A 16,332-nucleotide genomic window follows, 5' to 3' on the forward strand; every position below is an offset into this window, starting at 1 on the left:
AGACTTTTTGAACAGTGGGCACGCTCTACCTCAAGCCCTTGGAGAAACGCAGGAAATAAGTTGCAGAAAGTTCATCTTAGTCCAGTCCTTTAACTGCCCAAGAGAGAAACAGCAAGCCAACCCAACAAAGCAGCACAGCAAAGGGGCAGTAGTCCTGGCAGCTCTTTTGGCAGGTCCTTAGTCCAAAAGAGTTCTAAAGTTCTGGGGTCAGGACCCCAATATTTATACTACTTTTCCCTTTGAAGATTTAGGCAGAAACTCCTTCTTGCTCAGTAAAAACAAGTTCTGTCCTGCCTGGTCCAGCTTGACTACAGGAGGTGGAGACAGCATTGTGCAGAGCAGCCACAGCCTAATCAGGTGTCCGTGACAACTCCTTCCACCACTTTATCCAAGGATGACCCATTAGCAGATAGTGCAGACACTCACAAAGGAAGTTGAGGTGTGCCCTCTATCAGCCCTAGTCAGTCCTAAACCAGACGGGCCAAGCAAAACCAAGCAGGCAGAGGTACACAGGATGGTTATACAGGAAAATGCCCACTATCTAAAAGTGGCTTTTTCAAACGCCTAATTTAGAAACCATCTTTACTAAAAGATTGCTATTAAATGATTCAATGATCAGCTATGGGAAAGACAGCTTTTCATTAGTGAAAAACTAAATGCATAGTATTTCACTATCTGAAAGAAACAAGTTATATATATATATATATATATCAGCAAATGCTCGCTCTACGCCTCCATGCCACACCGCTGGAACAAAGCGAGAAAGGACCCAGATAGGTGCTTGATTAGTTTATTTTGCAAGCACACATTCCACCATGACGCGTTTCGGCAGCTCCTCTGCCTTGATCACATGACAGCGCTTACACGGAAGGAATCCATTTTTAAAGTGAAATTGCAAGGTCACATGGTACAGTAAACATGGAAAACACTGCAACGTTACAACAATGTGTAATTTAAAAGACAGACATCAGGTTTTACAATTTTATCGCTAAATGCCTATTATAAAATCACCTAATTATCATGTCAGTTATTGGTAAGATCATTCAATGCTTCATATCTGTAGAGTCATTTTTAAGGTTGAATACTGGCTTAAATGAATAAGACCTACATGTTTTCCATTTGTTAGCGTAAGTTGTTATACATGGGACCTAAGTGAAAATTAAATGTACCCGTGTATCCAATAACTATTGAACAAAGATTTAAAAACTAGTAAGAGAGCCGGTGTTAAAAAATTATTTAAAGTGCAAGTGCGTAAAAAAGTGCTTAAAAAAAGTGTATTGAGGGACTGGTTAAAATATAACCTCCCTCTGTTCATAATTAGAATAATAGTTACAAGGATTTTTTCTAATATCACAGACTTTAAATGTCTGAGCTATGTGTTCTGACTAAATATATCGTAGGCTGAAGTTGTCCATGTACCATGTGTTTACTAGTTGTGACAATTGTGGTCTTATGAACAGACAACACATGTGTTATAGGGGATTAGATGACTGCCAATTGCCTCGGGTCACTATTTGAGTATACTTAGCCGAAGAGCAATCATAGATACATGTATGGACTTTAAATATATAAATAGATACATTCTTAAAATATACACGTTATCTGAAAAAATCTCCCCTTACAAAGTAGGTAAAATACCAACATTGTAACTTTATTGTTGTCTGCAAAATTAGATGAGTCGAACAACCTTAAATCATCAAACATTAGATCAATCAAGTTGAAAGGAGAGACATAGATTCATACATCGGTAGTAAAATATGTTGAACATAAAATGCGGGTATTAAAAGGAGATTCCTTTCACATAAATATTAAATATTATATATTAAATATTAAACGAATATGATGTTAAAAATAATTATACTTATTCATACATACAAATCTGCATCCTAACATATAATACTACCTACTGACTGTTATTCATCTCTAATAATGACTATAGAAGGAAAAAGAATGCCAATTTCAAACTGATGCAAAATTTCTAGTCAAGGTATGTGTGCAAATCCTCGCTAGTATTCAGACCCCCCGGATATTTAGTATCTAATTCTAAAATGTAGCGTGTTTCAAGGCGCCGGAGTTTTTGTTCCCGATCCCCCCCCCCCCCCCCCCTCTGCCAAGTGGAGGTATCGCATCATTAACAAAGTATTGGAGATGTTTTAGGTTATTGTCATGATGTGCCTTAAAATGCCTAGCTACAGGATAGCTTGGGTCACTATTGGTGATGGCTCTAATATGCTGCAATATGCGCTTATGAACTTGTAACTTCGTGCTACCTATATACAATGGGTTACAGGAGCACTGTAACACATATAGTGCAAAATCAGTGCGACAAGTCAAGTGTTGTTTAATTTCTCTTGTCGCACCATTAAACGCTGTCTGATAAGTAGTTCTGTTTAAAGCATAGTTACATGCTTTACAGACAGAGCATTTAAAAAAGCCCTTCCTGGCCACCAACCAACCCACTTTCTCGCTTTCCTCAGGGTTTTTCTTAACTAGGACATTAGCCATTGTAGCCGCTCTTCTATATGTAATAGCAGGCCGCTTAGGCAACAGTGTACCAATTATAGGGTCATCATGAACTATTGGCCAGTTCCTTCTTATTATAGTTCTTATTTGTTGCTCCTGCTTTGAATAGGTCAGAATAAGTCTAGTGGGTTCAGCAAGAGTCTGTCCTTTTTCCTTACTCTTTTTCACGCTTTGTATGAGCTCATGTCTTACAAGTCTTTTTGATTTATCAATCGCATTTTTGATAGATACATTTGTGTATCCCCTATCAAGAAATCGCTGTTTACATTCCTGTTGCTTAATATTGCAGTCCTCTTCCTCACTACAAATTCTGTGGATTCGAAGCATTTCCCCATAGGGAATGCTGTGTAGCAGATGCGGAGGGTGAGCACTTGAAGAATGTAACAGCGTGTTACCTGCTGTTTCCTTGCGATGTAGTGAAGTGTTCATACTGTTTGTTATATTAACCTGAACATCTAGGAAAGTTATGCTTGTATTGCTTATAGTAGATGTGAACTGTAAATTTACATCATTATCATTCAATGACTTAACAAATTCAATGGCTTTGTCCTGGGTTCCCTGCCATACAATAAAGAGGTCATCTATGTAACGTAACCAGCATATAATATTCTCTTTGTAAGTCTGCTCATACGTTTTCATAAGGACCAGCTTCTCCCACCAGCCCATGAACAGGCAAGCGTAGCTCGGGGAGAAGCTGGCCCCCATAGCTACGCCTTGAATTTGCTGGAACATCTTATGTTTGAACATGAAAAAATTATTCTCCAGGCAGAAACCCAACATATCCATTATCATCTTGTTATGCTGTGCATAATACAATGGTCTATTTGTCAAAAAATGATCAACTGCTTTTAACCCATCCTGATTCCTGATACATGTGTACAGTGAAGATACGTCTAAGGCCAGGAGAAAATACCCTTCTTGCCATTGGATATTGGCGATTTTCCTGATGAAGTCCCCAGTGTCCTGCACAAATGATTTTAATTTTTTCACATGGTCTTGAAGAAAAAAGTCAATATAACGTGACATGTGTTCAAGTGGCCCATTGATGGCTGATATTATTGGTCTTCCGGGGGGGCTTGTGAATGTTTTTATGGACCTCGGGGATAAAGTACATAGATGGAGTTTGTGGATGTTCTGTTTTTAAATATTTGAACTCTTCCATAGACAGAAGCCCCACACTTTTCCAGGCCAATAATTTTGAATGGAATTGGTTTATCATAGCTTTATACTTCAATACTGTACTTCTACGATAACATTGCACATCATTCAACTGAAAATAAGCTTCTTCCAAATATTCATTCATAGGCCATAGTACAATATTTCCCCCTTTATCAGAGTTTCTGATAACTATTTTGTTTTCTTTTTTTAGTTTTGTCATCAGTTTATTGTATTGTCTTTCATGATTGGTTATTTTCCTTTTTTGTTTGTTGATGTTAATGTTAAATTTTTTGATTTGAGCCACGACCTGTTCATTAAAGACGTCGATGGAATCACGGGGCATAATGGGCATAAATTTAGACTTTATTTTAAAGGGAGTAGTTGGTTTTGAATTAGTGTCGATTTCCAATGATCGATCTGTGGCAAAAGATTCAGAAGAGAGGCTTTGGCTTAGTGTGCCCACGGATGTATTCGACTCCTTTGCCAAGTCCTGCAGGTTTTCCAGGGTCTCTAAATCTGCGACCAAAAGCCCACAGGTGTCATTTGTGTTAATCGCCATATCCGTATTTTCCACTCTAGACCGGGATTTGAGTTCATGGAATTTTTTAAGTTTCAGCTTACGGATGAATTTATAAACATCCACGCGGGTCGTCGGATAATCGAAGTCAGATTGCGGACAGTATGACAACCCTAGGGACAGTAACTGCTTTTCGGCCTGGGTTAAGTTGATGTCAGCCAGGTTGATTATAGTTTTGGCCGTCGATGAAGTAGGAGGGGAATTGTTTACTGCCTGTTCCTCCATGCTCCCCGCCGTCCTCTCTCCCTGTTTGGATGCTTGTTGTAAGTGGCGTTTCCTTGCTTTTCTCCTTTGCCTTCTGGACGTTGTTCGTCGTTTTTTGCCGGTTGACTACGTGGCCTTAGTGTTTCCCGTCTGCTTCTCCTCATGTAGTCAAGTTCCTCCCCCAGGGTAGGTTTGATGGCATTCAAATGCATTCGATCTGTTCTTCCTTCCGCTTCTGACTCGCTCTCCACTGCTGAGCTCAAATCAGAATCTGTTTCATCTTGAATGTTGGGTACCGGGGCGGTTTTATGAGATTGTCCGTGTTGACCTGCCGCCGTTGATCTGTATACATCGAATTTGCGTGAGAAAGTAAAGATCTGTCCGCTTGCATAGTCATCTTTGTCCCTTTGGAACTTGAAAGCCTTACGTTGTTTGATTTTTTCTTCCTCTTTAGATAGTCTGTTGACCATTTCCTCATGTATTTTATTTTGGTGGGGGTCACCCAATGCCTTTATTTCTGCTTCCAGGGCATCTATTTTTAGTTGTAAGACATCACGGTCTATGGCAGCATATTTAACCAATATTTGGACCAACCTCCTTGATGATTCTAGGTTGGTTTCTGCCCACTCAGCCATCATTAGGGGGTTCGGGGTATCATAACTGGGGGCTATCATGATTCGTAGTCCCCTCTGTATTCTGCCCACATCCAAATATCCCTGCAGGGATTTTGATTCCCACCATTTTGACTGTTCCTGCCGCATAAGTTTCTCCAGTATACGATATTTGTCTTTTATTCCTTGTTCATTAGTTGTTTCCTTGTTAGTCCCCCTGATTGTTTGGGATTGTGATGTCGAGGGTGTCAGTAAACATCCCTTCCGCAGCCGATTCTCTACTGCGTAGCGCTGCGGTGGACATGATATGATTGCAATGCGTGTTCCTATATAGTGACCCATAATGGAGCCTGCCCTCTTTAGATTTGAGTCAGGAGCAAGTCCCTCGGGTGCACGCCTCCCCACCTGTGCTCAATTATATTTATATATATATATATATATATATATATATATATATATATATATATATATATATATATATATATATATATATATATATACACACATATACATATATATATATATACACACATATACACATATACTTTATTGTTGGATAGTTAAAACCCTTACAATTTAAAGTCTTGCAGCATGACATAAAATTAAGAGACACTATATAAAGTTGCAGATGAAAACAAAATTTACATTTTACTTAAAACTCTGCGGCGCGTCATGGCAAACAGTGTTTAGTTCGGAGGAGGGTTTAAAGTCTGCAAATTATTGTTAGTCAATAGCAGTTGCTAAACCCGATGGTGGGGTTTCACGCTGCCATAGTGAAAGTTAGTTGGGGGCACCAGTGGTTAGCAACAGTTTATGTGCCTTTGTGACTAGTTTAATTAGGCCGATGTTCAACTTCGTGTTGGCCGGATTTAAGGCAGCAATTATGGCTTGACGGCTGATCCATTCTACGCACAGTAAAATTAGTCTGGCGGTGAGCAGTTCGGGACATATGCAGACTGTGTTCCTTGTCTTCGGTATGGTAACCACACATCCTACATTGAGTTTGGCAGTTGGGGAGGCGCCATTGTGGTAGATTCTTTAAAAAGGCCATTCACCCAACCTTAAAACCAGGTACTTTCTTTTCCAATAAAGTGCAGACGTGCTTAACAAGTAGGGCAATGCGACTCCTGGCTTGTAGTTAGTAGTGTTTGCCTGGAGGGTTGTGTTCAATACCCTCCAGGTGCGGGTGGGAAGCAGAGCGTGAGTGCGAGTGGCTAATGAGATTTGACGATATTTGTTTATTGCCTATTTTTCGTTTTTGCTATTTTGCACATTGTCTTCTGGCCTCATTTTAATCCGCTTTATTTTAAAAATACTCAGTTTTTAAAGATCTTACCCCCTGGCTCGTAGTGGAAGCTGGGTTCTGCCGTCACTTACTGTAGGCGGTTCCGGTGAACGGCAGCCAGTGCTGAGGCAGCAATCTACTTGCTAATGTCATTTAAGCACACCCGGACGCGCGCAGCGGGCGCGCCAAAGGCAAGCCCGCCTGCGCCCGTCCGCTCTCGTGCCGGGCTCAGGGCGAGGAACTCTGCCTCTCCAATAGTGATCACCAGATCCTACACGAGGGACATGCTTTTGAAGATGATTCCTGCTACCAGCATCTCCCCCTGCCCTAGATTTTCTCCTTTTACGCAAGCCAACTCTCTGCCGGCATGCTGCGAAGGCTGCCTAGGCCCACTTCCATTAATTTTGGATGCCCCCATTAAATATTTATCACCAGGTTGCACGATACTTAACCCACCCAGGACGGCATCTCCTTTTAAATGTCTTCTGGTGAATGCCCGTTCCCTAGTTAAGCACAGCCACGAATGCTCCCTCCTGATTGAGGAGCAGGATGTTAAGATGGCCTTTATCACCGAATCCTGGACAGACAAAACATCTGGACCAGAGTTCGTGAGGGCCTCCCCTCCCGATTTTCTCAGCTACAGCCTTGATCGCCCGTTAAGGAGAGGTGGCGGCTTGGCAGTGATTTACCACAAAGATCTCAATCCCATTTTTGAGGGCGCGTCCAATAGCGCGTGCGAAGCTTTATCTATAAACGTACGCTTCGGCCCTCATGACACACTTAAGGTGATGCTTATCTACCGTCCCCCAGGTACTAAAGGGGGTTTTCTTAACTCCATTGGCCTATTATTGGAAGAAGGTCTTTGTGCTAAAACGTTCACCACTATAGGTGATTTTAATTTTCACCTTAACGACCCTCTTGACCCAGATACGGCTCAATTGATTGACGTTATGAGTGCAGTTGATCTTCGGCAACAGGTACTTGGTCCCACTCACAAAGCTGGTCACACCCTGGATGGGGTCTTTACTAACTCACCATGTCTGTCAATTGTTGACATCATGCCTCTACCTTGGACTGACCACTCGGCTATCCTCTTTCAGATTTCCCAATCAGCTCCTTCACAAGCACATGTAGTACTGACTAGTTCAGTCCCAGACTTCCTCCCTAATATAGAGGAAGCGGCTAGTGCCTATGATGACTGGATTAACTCAGCTTGCCTCAAGCTTGCCCCTGTAAAATGGTGCTTACCTAAGCGCAGGACACCCTCTGCCCCTTGGTTTTCACAGACCCTCCAAGAGCTGAAATCTGAGTGTAAACGCCTGGAGCGGCTTTGGCGAAACGGCTATCTCTCCATTAACAAAGAGAGGTATAGATCTCGCCTCCTAGATTACAAAAATCAGCTGCTGTCGGAAAAAAAGGCCTACTTTTCTAAAAAAAAAAATCAATGAAGCCAAATCCTCTGTAAAAGAACTTTTTAAAACCGTCACAACTCTTATCTCCCCCCCTAAATCCATCGTACACAGCAGTGACGAGCTCTGCAACACTTTAGCGCAATTCTTCCTATCTATAGTGGATGGTATTTTTTCATCCTTTAACAAACCCACTAGACCTCTTTTTGAGGCAAGCTCGTATCAGTTGTCCTCCAACTTCACATCCATCCTTGATAAGTTCACGCCACTTTCCACTCAGATGGTGGCTAATCTGGTGCGGGGTTGCAGATCCGGCTCTCCGAAAGATCCCTGCCCTGCTTCAATAATTAATCTATCCCTTGACATCATTGCAAATACCCTTACTCCCTTACTCAATCAGATATTGGGCTCAGGACACTACCCTCTGGCCTGGAAAACAGCTTCAATCCTTCCTCTCCTAAAAAAACCCCAATCTTGATCCCAAGGACCCCACTAATTACAGGCCTATCTCCCGTCTTCCTTTTCCTGCTAAGATTCTGGAGAAGGCGATGAATATCCAACTCAGCCTGTTTCTTAACACTTACAACTTGTTGGACCACTCACAATATGGGTTTCGAGCTGGGCACAGTACCGAGTCGGCCCTGCTGAAAGCAACAGAGATTAGGGAAACCGTTGATCAGGGTGGCTCAGCCATCCTGATTCTATTAGACTTATCGGCGGCCTTTGATACTGTGCACCATGAGATACTATTGGAACGCCTATCCCAGATCGGGATTCAGGGCTCTGCCCTAACCCTCCTGAGGTCCTTTTTAACCCACAGAACTCAAAATGTAGAAATGGGGACTTTTTCTTCTAAGTCATTCGTTTTGCCTTGTGGAGTCCCGCAGGGGTCATCGCTGAGCCCTACGCTCTTTAATGTTTACGTGAAGCCCCTTGCCCCTCTGATACGATCTTTTGGCCTTAGGCTAACATCCTACGCCGACGACACCCAGATCGTGATATCCCTAAACAAAGGGACGGAAGCAATTAAAGCGTCCATCTGCCAGAATTGTATGATTGCCATCACTAGCTGGATGGCCAATAATTGTTTGAAACTGAACGCTGGCAAAACGGAGGTTATCCTGTTTGGAAATAAACCCCGTTTTTGGTCTCAAGCCTGGTGGCCTAGTGATCTGGACCCCCCTCCCCTGCCTACTACCAAAGTAAAGGACCTGGGGGTTATTATTGACAATAGGCTTTCTTTTGAGAATCAGGTAAACAGAGTGACCTCTACCTGCTTCCTAACCATCAGGACGCTGAGAAAAATCAAACCCTATCTATCTACTGATAGTTTTAGATCTGTGGTGTCTGCTCTAGCTCTGTCCCACCTGGACTATTGTAATGGTCTCCACCTTACTGTCCATAAAAAAACATCTTAGTAGACTCCAGATGGCCCAGAATGCGGCAGCTAGATTGTTGACTAATACACCCAAGTTTGTATCCGTTAGTAAAGGTCTTCGAGACCTGCACTGGCTTCCCATGAAACATCGGGTGCTCTTCAAGGCCCTCTGTATAGCACACAAATCGCTACACGGAGTGGGACCATACGATCTTAGGAAACGTTTCCAGTGGTATCACCCGCAGAGAGCTCTTCGCTCCAGTGAGGCAAAACTGGCAGTCATCACCAGGATAAAAAAGGCCAACTGGGGCGGTAAAAGCTTTGTGCGGAAGGCATCCTATGCTTGGAACGAACTGCCTCCTTCTCTTAGAGCCACTTCTGACCTACTCTCTTTTAAAAGAGGCTTGAAGACCTGGCTGTTCTCTACCAGGCCTTGACACCGCCCCTGGTATTGAGTCTTGTTCATTTCTCCTTCAGACACTCTGCTACAGCGCCAGGACACCTTCGGGTATTAGCGCGCTCTACAAGCTTACATAACGTAATCACTGCTCAGGCGTGCTTCCTTTTTGACAATGTTGCCCTGTCCGAGTGAAAGGACCACAGCCTGACACTCTTCTTGATGACTGTTTTTAGTGCAGACTGCAAGGGATTTGATGCCCAGAATTCCTTGATACCCAACAGTTGTAAACTGTGGTTCAGGTGGTGCCGATATTTGTTGGTGGCATGACTTTTCTGGATTTCTTGCCATTGAATGGCCTCCAATGAACCCTCACGAGCTTGACGCAGCCTGTTGCAGAACTTAATAAATGCGCCTGCTTCTATGCCGTGGTGGTCGAGTAGACCTAGTTCAAGGCGGACTTGTGCTGGTGATGCTGACTTTGGTAGGTAAAATGCACATTTAAAAATTGTGATTGATAGTTTGTTTAAAAGAGTATTTGTGGTGCCCATCATGATCTCATGGCCGTATGTCAGTGCGTTCGTTATCTTTGCCTTCATCACTTTCAGCATTAGCGAAAAACTAGAGCCTAGTAGCTTCTTGGACAATTTCGCAGCAGCGACCTCTATGGCCAGGGCTTTGGTCCTCAGTGCTTCTTTCTGTTTAACGAAAGAGCATCTGGAGTCGAGAGTTATCCCCAGATATTTGTATTGAGATGTTGCGTCAATTTTTAGTTTGTTGAAATACCACCCTCCACGCATCTTTTGTTTCCGAAAGGAAATTTTTTTTTTGGCTAAGTTCAGCTCTAGGAAGTTGCTTCTGGTGTAGTGGAGCAGCTCGTTGTGTAGCTTCTGCAGGCCCACTTTCGTGTGGCCAAGCAGCACCAGGTCGTCGGCGTATAAAAGATTACTGATGCGCACTCCGTCTAGTTTGGGTGGGTGGCAGTTGACCCTGTCAAGAGTTAGTGAGAGGTCCGATATAAACAGGTTGAATAGAAGTGGAGCTAACACGCAGCCTTGTTTTACTCCACTTCTTGTCTTAATCTTTTCTTGAAACGTGGGAGCCTGCACCCAGCTTGATTCTGATCCACGTTCCAGAATGAAGTTAGACTATGGCAAGGAGCAAGGACCGGGGTACGCCCCATGATTTTAATATCTTAAAGAAACACGTTAGTTAGATTCCTCACCTTAGAATATCCCCAGGCGTCCGACTGGATCCGGAAGATTTTTCGTCAGCAATACCGCTAGGCGTCGTCTGCGGCTCCGCGTCCGTCGTTGGCGTCATGCGCCGGAATGACGTCGTCGGAGTACTTAGACGCCGCCCTCGCGCGCTGACGTCAGTTTTTCTTTTTTCCGCGCCAGTAAGTGCAGATCCGGGAGAGCTACCCCTTTAGTCAGTTTTTGACTAACTTTTTTGACTCTTTTTGGTCAATTCTCGACTCTGGTGCCGGTAGGATGCCTGGTTTCAAGGCCTGCGACGACTGTCACCGACAGATGTCGGTGACCGATCATCACCGCCGGTGCCTGTACTGCTTGGGCCTCGACCACGACGCGGCGTCACGCTCCGATTGTATGGCCCTGACCTTGAAAGCTAGGCGGGAGCGGTCCCGCAAGCTTCTCGAGCTTCGCCACTCGGCTCCGCGTCGCTCTCGATCCCGGTCCAGGAGGAGGTCCAAGGATCGGTCGCGGAGCCGCACTCGACATCGTCACTCGTCTGGCTCGAAGTCTTCGTGTAAGTCGAGGCACTCCAAGAAGTCCAAGAAGCGACACCGCTCTTCGGACTCCCCTCGCCGGTCGCGCGATTAGGCAGAGGGTCCGGGTGGTTCCACCCCCGCGGCTCCGCAGGAGCCGCGCAAGTCCCCATACCCGACGGTCCTTGGGACTGACGCGACGCCGGCCGACGCGACCTCGTTACGCCTCCTCCGCCGACACCGATACCACCCCTCGACGCCGGCTCCGGTCGACGTCGATCCCCGGTTCAGCCCCTGTCCCGGCGCCGCATCCGTCGCCGCTAGAGACACATATTGTCTATCGACCGGCGCCGATCATTCCTCCTGTTTACCAGGAATCGGATGACGGGGGCGACTGGGAGGGGTCTGATGACCCTATGGCCCTTCAAAGCCAACTTGCACAGGACTGGGCAGATGAACTGGGGGAGGCCAGTGGGTTGGAAACCTCTCCAGACACTGGATTCATCTCTCCTCCGACTGTGGCTTCGGAGGAGGGTGCAGCTTTTTCTGTGGTGCTGCGCAAGGCGGCCGAAGCCCTTGGGCTTGAGCTGCCTGCCGTGGCTGTGAGGACTAACATCCTCACTGAGGTGCTTCAGTCTGCCGCATGCTCCACTGGGCCTCTGCTGCCATTCAATGAGTTCCTCACTGATGTTCTGCAGGGCACCTGGTCCAAGCCCTCCACAGTCCCTCCTGTGGATAGGAACGTTGCCAGGCGCCACCGCCCTGCTCCGGGCGACCCCAGTTTTCTGTCCCAACACCCCACCCCGAGAGTCTGGTTATCCAGGCCTCTACCTCCCAATCCTCCTTCCCGTCCGCTCCTCTGGACCGGGATTCCAAGAGACTGGAACAGTTTGGTAAGAAGCTGTTCTCTTCGCTCAGTTTGGGCCTGCGGTCTTTGAACACCGCCTGTCTCTTGGACCGTTATTCCCACTCTCTGGGGGATGCGGTGGAGGACGTGCTGCCACTGTGCCCGGAGGAGGCCCGTGCGCGGCTTTCCTCGGCCCTGGCCGATGGGAGAGATGCAGCGCGCCATGCAATCCGATGTGGACTCGACACTACGGACTCGCTGGGTAGGGCAATTTCTACCACGGTGGCGCTTCGACGTCACGCCTGGCTGCGGTCCACGTCCTTTTCGGGGGATGTCCAGAGCACACTCATGGACATGCCTTTTGATGGCGCTCGCCTTTTTGGCGAGAAAGCGGACAGTGCGCTGGCTCGCTTCAAGGACTCCCGGGCTACGGCCACGTCCTTGGGCCTCTCGGCCCCGCGGCCACAAACTTCCGCTTTTCGCTCCTTTCGTGGCCAAGGAAGGGGCACCTCCTCACGTCCGCCTAGCCACCGGCCGCAGAACCAGCCTGCACGCGGTCGCGGACGTGGTTTCCGCCGAGGCGGTACCGGAGGACGACGCGGTCAGTCCACATCCACCCCGGCAGCATCCGCCTCAAAGCCTTCCTAGTCCGAGCTTTCAGGCCCATTCCACGCCAGTGGGCGGCAGAGTTCGCCATCACCTGCTCCACTGGCGTTCCATCACGTCGGACAGGTGGGTGCTGCAAATCGTCCGAAGGGGCTACTCCCTCCCCTTCGAGACGACCCCTCCAGCCATGCCACCGCAGCACCACCGTCTCTCGGGGGATCATTTGAATCTTCTCCACGAGGAAGTTTCGGCCCTCTTGGCCAAAGGGGCCGTCGAGCGCGTTCCGAGCCCAGAAGTAGATCATGGTTGTTATTCCCACTACTTTCTGGTTCCCAAGAAGGGCAAAGGGGGCCTACGCCCTATCTTGGACCTCCGGAATGTCAATGCCTTCCTCCGGAAGGAACGGTTCAAAATGTTGACTTTGGCTCAGGTTCTAGCTGCCCTAGACCCTGGAGACTGGATGGTAGCGTTGGACTTGCAGGACGCATATTTCCACATCCCTGTCCTGCCTGCCCACCGGCGTTGCCTGCGGTTCACGGTGGGTCAGGAGCACTTTCAGTTCACCGTGCTCCCCTTCGGCCTTACCAGTGCCCCTCGGGTGTTCACGAAAGTGATGGCGGTGGTCGCAGCTCATCTGCGCAGATCAGGGGTTCCAGTCTTCCCCTATCTCGACGACTGGTTGTTGAAGGCAGGCTCGCCCCAGGCAGTCGTCTCCCACCTCCAGACTACGGCGGATCTCCTGCATTTGCAGTGGTTTTCCATCAACGTGCCGAAGTCACACCTGAGCCCCTCTCAGAAGCTCCTCTTCATCGGAGCGGTTCTCGATTCGGCGCAGTTCTGGGTCCATCCACCGGAGCAGCGGGTCCGGGATATACAGGCCCTGATTCCCATCTTTCGGCCTCTATCCTGGGTTTCGGTCAGGCTAGTGTTGCGGCTTCTGGGGCTGATGGCCTCCTGCATCCTACTAGTGCATCACGCCAGGCGGCGCATGCGGGCTCTGCAGTGGGACCTGAAGTTTCAGTGGGCCCAGCATCACGGCAACCTGTCCGACCATGTCTTGATCTCGGAGGGCACTGCACAGCAGTTGCAGTGGTGGCTCACGGACCGCGATTGGGTCACGGGCAAGAGCCTCTCCCTACCCCTACCGGAGCATGTCGTAGTGACTGATGCGTCCCTCCTGGGATGGGGTGGCCATATGGGAGAGGCGGAGATCAGAGGCCTCTTGTCTCCGGCGGAGTCTCGCCTCCACATCAACTTGTTGGAGCTGCGAGCGATCCGACTTGCACTGAAAGCCTTCCTTCCCTCTGTCCGGGGAAGTGTCGTGCAGGTGTTCACGGACAACACCACCGCCATGTGGTATTGCAACAAACAGGGCGGGGTGGGGTCGTGGACCCTTTGTCAGGAGGCTCTGCGCCTCTGGACATGGCTGGAACACCAGGGCGTCACCCTGGTGGTTCAACATCTGGCGGGCTCTCTGAGCGCCAGAGCAGACGAACTCAGCCGCCGGTGCATGATGGATCACGAATGGCGTCTGAACTCCGAGGTGGCGCAAGGTCTCTTTCAGCAGTGGGGAGAGCCTTGGTTAGATCTATTCGCCACCGACGAGAACGCGCAATGTCAGCAGTTCTGCGCGTTGGAATTTCCAAGGCGGCAATCGCTCGGCGACGCTTTTCGTCGCGAGTGGAGTTGCAGTCTGTTGTACGCCTTTTCGCCTATACCACTTCTGCCCAGAGTGCTGAAGAAGATCAAGCGCGACCGGGCCCAAGTCATCTTGGTGGCTCCGGATTGGGCACGAAGGTACTGGTATCCCGAGCTACTCAGTACGTCTGTCCCTTCGGGAGGATCTTCTGTCGCAGCAGCAGGGGACGGTCCTCCACCCGAACCTGTCCAGCCTCCACATCCATGCGTGGAGATTGAGCGGCGGCAGTTGATGCCATTTGACTTGCCTCCTGAAGTCTGTGATATCATTCTGGCAGCCAGGCGTCCCTCCACAAAGACAGTATACGCCTGCCGGTGGAACAAATTTGTGGCATGGTGCACAGCAAAGGCTGTGGATCCCCTCTCCGCCCCTCTTTCTGAGGTTCTCCTCTTTCTTCTTTCTTTGGCCCGGCAGGGCTCTGCCCTGGGCACTCTGAAAGGTTATCCTGCTGCTCTCTCTGCCTTCTTACGGCTTCCAGATCAGCCCTCTCTTTTCTAGTCCCCTGTAGTGTCACGCTTTCTTAAAGGCATTACTCACACGTTCCCTCCTGTCCCTTTCGTAATGCCTCAGTGGGACTTGAATCTTGTCTTGACATTCCTGATGTGCGCTCCCTTTGAGCCTCTTCACAATTGTCCTCTTCGTCTTCTAACTCTTAAGACTGCTTTCCTGGTAGCCATCACCTCGGCTAGACGGGTGAGTGCGCTCCAGGCTCTATCGTCCAAGCCTCCTTTTCTATCTGTTCATCCGGACAAGGTTGTCCTTCGGCCTCGTCCTTCCTTTTTACCGAAAGTGGTGACCCCCTTTCATCTTGGGCAATCTGTCACCTTGCCCACCTTCTTTCCGCCTCCGCATCCTTCCAAAGAGGAAGAGCGGCTCCACCGTCTGGATCCAAAACGTGCGCTCTCCTTTTATTTGGACCGCACTAAACAGTTCAGAGTGGACGACCAGCTTTTCGTTGGCTACGTGGGTGCAAAGAAGGGCAAAGCTGTACACAAACGGACCATCTCCCGGTGGGTCGTTTTGTGTATAAAAATCTGTTATTCCTTGGCAAAAAAGGAACCGCCTGTTGGGCTGTGCGCCCATTCTACTCGGGCCACAGCGGCTACTACTGCTTTGGGACGGGGAGTCCCTTTGCAGGACATCTGTCAGGCGGCAATGTGGGCTTCGCTGCACACGTTTGCCAGGCATTATTGCCTAGACAGCCAAGTCCGGAGGGATGGCTTCTTTGGCCGTTCTGTCCTCCAGGACTTTCTGGTGTGATTTTGGTTCGCAGACCCACCACCGGGGTTGGTATTGCTTGGGTATCTATTCTAAGGTGAGGAATCTTAACGAACGTGTTTCTTTCAGATGAACAAGTTACTTACCTTCGGTAACGATGTATCTGTAAGAAACATTAGTTAGTTAGATTCCTCACCGACCAACCCATCCTCCCCGTTCTGCGAACTGACATCTAGGGTTAAGGCTATCCCTTTCAGGGCCCTAGAATTTTTTGGCACCAGTGTCGGTCTCTTGCATGGCTCTGCGTTCCTGGCGCGGAAGGCTATGTACAAGAACTGACGTCAGCGCGCGAGGGCGGCGTCTAAGTACTCGACGCCAACGACTGACGCGGAGCCGCAGACGACGCCTAGCGACGCGCAAGGGGTATTGCTGACGAAAAATCTTCCGGATCCAGTCTGACGCCTGGGGATATTCTAAGGTGAGTAATCTAACTAACTAATGTTTCTTACAGATACATCGTTACCGAAGGTAAGTAACTTGTTCTTTTGCCATAGTAAACCCTGGGGAACTCTATCAAAAGCCGCTTTGAAATCTGCAAAGCAGCAGTGGAGTTGGGTTTGTTGGACTTTCGCTTTCTCAATCAGGACGGAAAAGTTAGTTATGGATTCCTTACCTTAGAACTACCCCCAGG

At 48.1% G+C, this 16,332-nt stretch overlaps 1 protein-coding gene across 9 annotated transcripts in view; it reads left to right on the top strand.

Annotated features, from left to right (window-relative positions):
• Nucleotides 1–16,332, top strand: part of ELAVL2 (ELAV like RNA binding protein 2) — a 558,243-nt gene that overhangs the window by 457,966 nt on the left and 83,945 nt on the right. The window lies entirely within an intron of this gene.

This window comes from Triturus cristatus, chromosome 2_2 (assembly GCF_964204655.1).
Source record: "Triturus cristatus chromosome 2_2, aTriCri1.1, whole genome shotgun sequence".
Classification (NCBI taxonomy): domain Eukaryota; kingdom Metazoa; phylum Chordata; class Amphibia; order Caudata; family Salamandridae; genus Triturus; species Triturus cristatus.